General features: G+C 38.4%; 1 pseudogene; it reads right to left on the bottom strand.

Annotated features, from left to right (window-relative positions):
- Positions 1–2,052: 2,052 nt before the first annotated feature.
- LOC132190926 (nicotinate N-methyltransferase 1 pseudogene) lies at positions 2,053–2,379 on the bottom strand (annotated as a pseudogene).
- Positions 2,380–5,231: the final 2,852 nt, after the last annotated feature.

The following is a 5,231-nucleotide window of genomic DNA, read 5'->3' as shown; positions in this document are numbered from 1 at the left end:
TTTGACAAGCACAACCTGTAGCTACGTATTGTGCTTCATCTTCTATGTTGGGTTTGCTATTGTTGCAGGGGGTTGAGCTTTATTTTTCGATGGTTGGGCATCACTTATTCTGGAAGATGCATGCCAAGTGTTTGATGAAAGTCCTGAACCAACTTGCAAGATGCCTAGGAATCGAGCTTCATCGTCTCAGATATCCAAAGTTTGGCTCAAACGCCGTGGATTGAAGAGGGGCATCTTCTTCGGGACAGAAGTGAGAGGAGGACAATAGTCTAGCTGAAGATGTTAAAGTTAGCCCTCATGGGAGGTACCCCACAACATATCCTTATTATTTCTTTATTTGTCTTTCATTTTATTTATGTTTGTTTTTATATTTTTGTTTTCCATTGTTATTTTAGTGTTTTGGTTTTCAGGGATAGGTGTGCTTACGTTCAAGTTTGGGGGTGTGCTACGAGCCATGCCTGTTCCCACCAGTTTTTCCATATCCCGAGTAAGATCTTTCCATGTTATACTCACATTGAGGACAATGTGTAATTTAAGTTTGGGGGTATGGGAGACAATTACACACACTTTGTCCCATTTATAAATTTTTTTTAAAAAAAAATTGCACGTTCATGTTTGACTTAAAATTTTGGTTGATCTAAAAAAATTGTGATTTGATTTTCATTAGTGAGCTTAAAATTTTGAACACATGATCTGACGATAGAATTTTAAAGTTAGGTTTCTTGCTTTAGGCTTTTGGGAATTCACCTGTTTGATATGATTTGACACAAGCACATTAGCACATAATTTGTGGGGTATGACATGAGAGTCTGATGTGTATGCTTCGATATCTTGGGTGAAATTGGATGACCTATGAGTTGGATACTTTGGCATAATATTAAAAAAAAAAAAAAAAAAGATCATTGATAAGCTTTTTACTAAGTAACTGGACCTCTTGCCTCAGTAAGTAATGAGTGTTCACGTCAAAAGGTGAAGAATTTTGATTTGATTAACATCATGGTTAGTTTGGTTTCGTAGCCTTTTTGACTCAAGTTAGTAAGTCCTTAGGGGTGTCTTTACACCTAATGCTCTAAAACTACCTGGTTTAGGAGTCATTGACTTAACACTCATTATATGGGTCAATTAGAAAGCTTAAGGGAACCAAACATTGCACAGCCTGACCAAAAATAAAAATAAAATTGGAAGCTTCATGTGCCATAGTTATTCATTCTGATGGGGATTTCAATGAACTTTGAGATATTGTCACGTTGCACATTAGAAATAATTGGAAGCTTCATATTTATGTGCTAGTTCACTTTACACTGTTTCGAACTTGTGATGCCTTGGCTGTCTTTTGTAAGTAATTAGACTTTAAAATTCTAATACATTGTGAAGATAGAGTTTATCTTTTTAAGCTTGCTAATGACTGAAAACCATGGTTTTGAGTGATACTTCAATTTTTGGATAGCATGGACTTTGCATAATGTTTGTGGGTAACAGTCTTGGAAAACCCTCACCAAACTTCAATCGTCCTCTAGGGAATGCCTAGGGGCTCAAAAGGCTTGCTGCATATGCTAAATGCAATCATACATCCCACGAAAGATGGATTTATCATTTTGTTTTCTGTTTTTCATTTTGGTTTTAGTTTCGTATTTCTAAGGGACTTGCAATATGTAAGTTTGGGGGTCTGATAAGTGCGAAAATATTCATATTTTACCCCTTAATTTACATTTCTACCGAATATTGACTATTAATTTAGGTGGTATTCGGTACAACAAATGTGTTTGTAAAAAAAAAGAGTTTTGAAAACATAGAAAAATCTAGGGCTAGCAATTTTGACACGACCCGCAAACCCGACACGAACACCACACGAATTAACAGGTATTGGGTTTGGCATTATCGGCTTCGAGTCTTAATCGGGTCACCCGTTTAAGACCTGATTAAGTTTTGGGTTCGGTGGGTCGACCCGCCAGACCCATTTAGAATTTTTAAAAAAAAAATGTCAAAAAACCCTAAACTAAACTAACCCTAACCTAGCCCACATCAGCCATTCAGTCGACATAGGCACACTGCTCACAGGCCATCAACATCGGTGACGAGCATTTTGGCAATCTCGGTGAGCGAGTACTTTCTCTTAGAGTGGGTTAGCTGCTCCTGGAACATGTCGTAGTTGGTGAGCATGCAGAGGATGAGCTGGAGGTTCTCGAGATCGCCAGAGGGGAGGGCACGAGCGACGATTTGGGCAGCGAAGAGTGGGGTGTTGGAACCGCCTTCCCAGATGGCTTCTGGGATGTTCAGGCGGACGATGACATTGAGAGACATGGAGACGCTTGTCATGTTGGCCAGCTCCATTATTGTTAGCCGTGCTATGTTCTTGCTCTCTTTGCTCTCCTCCTCCATGCTCTCTGATCACTCTCTCTCCTTTTCCTATATCTTTCTTCACCATCGCATCAAAACAGCTATGTTTTACATTTTCTCATTTTCTCATGGGTAGGGCAAACATTCACAGGTTGGGTCATGTTACCTGCTAAGAACACGGGTCGTGTTGGATCGTGTCTACCTGACATGACCCGGTTATTTTAAATGGGTTAAACAGGTCGTGTCGGGTTACTCAGCTCTTTTCCATGTTATAATCGCGTCAGACCTGCTAACCCATTTAGCTAAAGGGGTCGTGTCAAGTACCTATTTTGCCAGCCCTCAACTAAAAGCTACATTCTCAAAATACAGGCAATGACATAGATTTTTAAAATGCCTAATTTCAAAAGCTAAATCGTCGTTTTACCAAACACCTAACTAGGATTTTGAAAATGTCATTTTCATTAACTTGGTTTTAAAATTACTATTTTCTCAAACCACACATTTTGAGCTACTAAACCGAACCGTGACTATATCAAATAAGCTAGAGAAAAAACTGATTTTTTCCTCTGATTAGAAGGATATATAAAAGATTGAAACATTAATTTTTTCTTTTTCTCAATTACAACCTTCAGTACTATATGGGGTGTAGTCTCCTAAATCGGTTGGGACATGTAACATACAAGACGTTGATTCTGTAGTCGCACAGGGCAACAAAAAGAATAATATGAAGGATGGGAGGACTAGCACAGAGGCGAATCATGCTAGCAAATGGTGGCATGAAAAACGTATCTCATGGGGAAGGAGGTGGAAGAAGGCAGCTAGGGAACTTTCTCCACTACAGGTGAGAAGGGGATTGCTGGAGGAAAAAAACAAGGGAAGACTACTGAAGGAAAAATGGAGGTTGGAGGGGCTAAAAAAATAGCACGTGTTCTTAAGTTGTTAGATGAAGAAGATGAGACAACGGGTGAATTGGTTTTGGCGGAGGCAAGGAGCCAGCCCCACCAACAACCATGAGTATATTAAGTTGGAATTGTTGGGGGCTTGGGAACCCCCGGACAGTTTGTGACATTTGCCGGTTGGTGAAGGATAAGCAACCCAAACTGGTTCTCTTGATGGATACCAAACTGCAGACACGCAAGCTGGAGGGAACAAAAAATAAACTGGGTTTTGAAGGGGTGTTTGGTGTGGACAGTGTGTGGGAAGGAGTGGTGGGTTGGCTCTGATGTGGACCAATGAAGTGGAAGTGACAATACAAAATTATAGTAGACGCCATATCAATATCGTCATTGGAATGGAAGCTACGAATAGTCGATGGAGAATTACTGGTTTTTATGGCCATCCTGAAGCACACAAAAGACATATGGCATGGGATTTATTGTGCCACCTGTCGCAATATCAACCGGCTGCTTGGATGTGCATTGAGGACTTCAATGAAATTCTAGATTCCTCATAAAAATATGGAGGTTTATATCGGTCTCGAAGTCAAATAGAAGCTTTTAAAACGATGTTGGAAGTATGTCGATTGCATGATGTGGGCTTTCAGGGGGCAAAGTATACATGGAATAATAACCACCGGGATCACACATTCATACGGGAACGGTCCCTAATGCAGAGTTGAAAGTGTTGGCAGCCCGGAGCTCAGACCACGCACCACTCCATATGCTGTTTAATGATAGTGCACTGCTCCCCAGAAATAAGTAGATTTTTTTGGTATGAAGCTCCCTGGGCAAAGAACAAAAATTGCAAAGCCATTTTAAAGCAAGAATGGAGGGTCAAGAACAGCAAAGATAATAGGTGGGGCATGCTACAAAATAAGCTACAACGATGTTCACGAGCACTTTAGAGGTGGCAGAAAGTGGCAGATGGTGGGGCCGAAGCTATTATTTCCCAAGTCACAAGGAAACTAACGGAGATGCAAGAAGGAGAGGGAGCACCAATATGGAAGCCATTAAAAAAATCCAAGACGAGGTCCACACGGTCCTGGAACAAGAAGAACTCAAATGGCGACAACGAGCCAAGGAACATTGGCTACACCCATATATAACAAATGAATTTAAATTTGGACCTTAATTTTGTTTAGGTTTTGCAAATTTAGATTATGTAAATGTTATCACAACAACAAAACGATAGGAAAAAAATAAAGAACTAACATAGCTAGATTAATTTTAATTAGGGTTAATTTCTTTGCGGCATTTCATGCATTTAGAATTATGTAAATGTTGTAAAAAAAGAAAAATGAAAAAGATGTAAACACAAAAAAAAAAAACAACTAACCTCGCTAGATTTATTTAATTTAGTGTCCCATGTATAACAAATGCATCTACACTTTAGACCTTAATTTTGTGTGCAAATTTAGATTATGTAAATGTTATAAAAACAACAAAACTAATGTTAAAAAAAAAAGAAAAAAAGAAAGAACTAACCTAGCTAGCTTTATTTTAATTAGGGTCCCCATATATAACAAATGCATTTCCATTTTGAACTTTAATTAGGATTTAGGTTGTGCAAATTGAGATTTATGTAAATGTTGTAAAAAAAAAAAAAGTCAAAAAAAAAAAAAAAAAATTAAACAACTAACCTATATGTAGTGAGCATTTATTTAGGGTCTCCATTTATAACAAATGGATATCAATTTGGACTATATTTATTGGGCTGAATTTAGACTAAATTATGTGTTTATTTATTATTTTTAAGTATTATATATATTTGTTCCTAATGTACGTAGAGAAAAATGGACAAGACTTGGATGGCAAAGTCTAGGGGTACGAAGGAATACAGAGACGGGTGTAGATTGTTCGTGGATTTTGTAGTTAGTAACTGTACAATCCCTGATGGATTTATTTACTGCACCTGTAAGACGTGTTGAAATAACCAGTGCCATCCGCCCGATTTCG

Source organism: Corylus avellana, chromosome 9 (genome assembly GCF_965113065.1).
Source record: "Corylus avellana chromosome 9, dhCorAvel1.hap1.2, whole genome shotgun sequence".
NCBI lineage: Eukaryota > Viridiplantae > Streptophyta > Magnoliopsida > Fagales > Betulaceae > Corylus > Corylus avellana.
The sequence above is the reverse complement of the archived record's forward strand: the minus strand, read 5'-3'. Positions and strand labels throughout refer to the sequence as shown.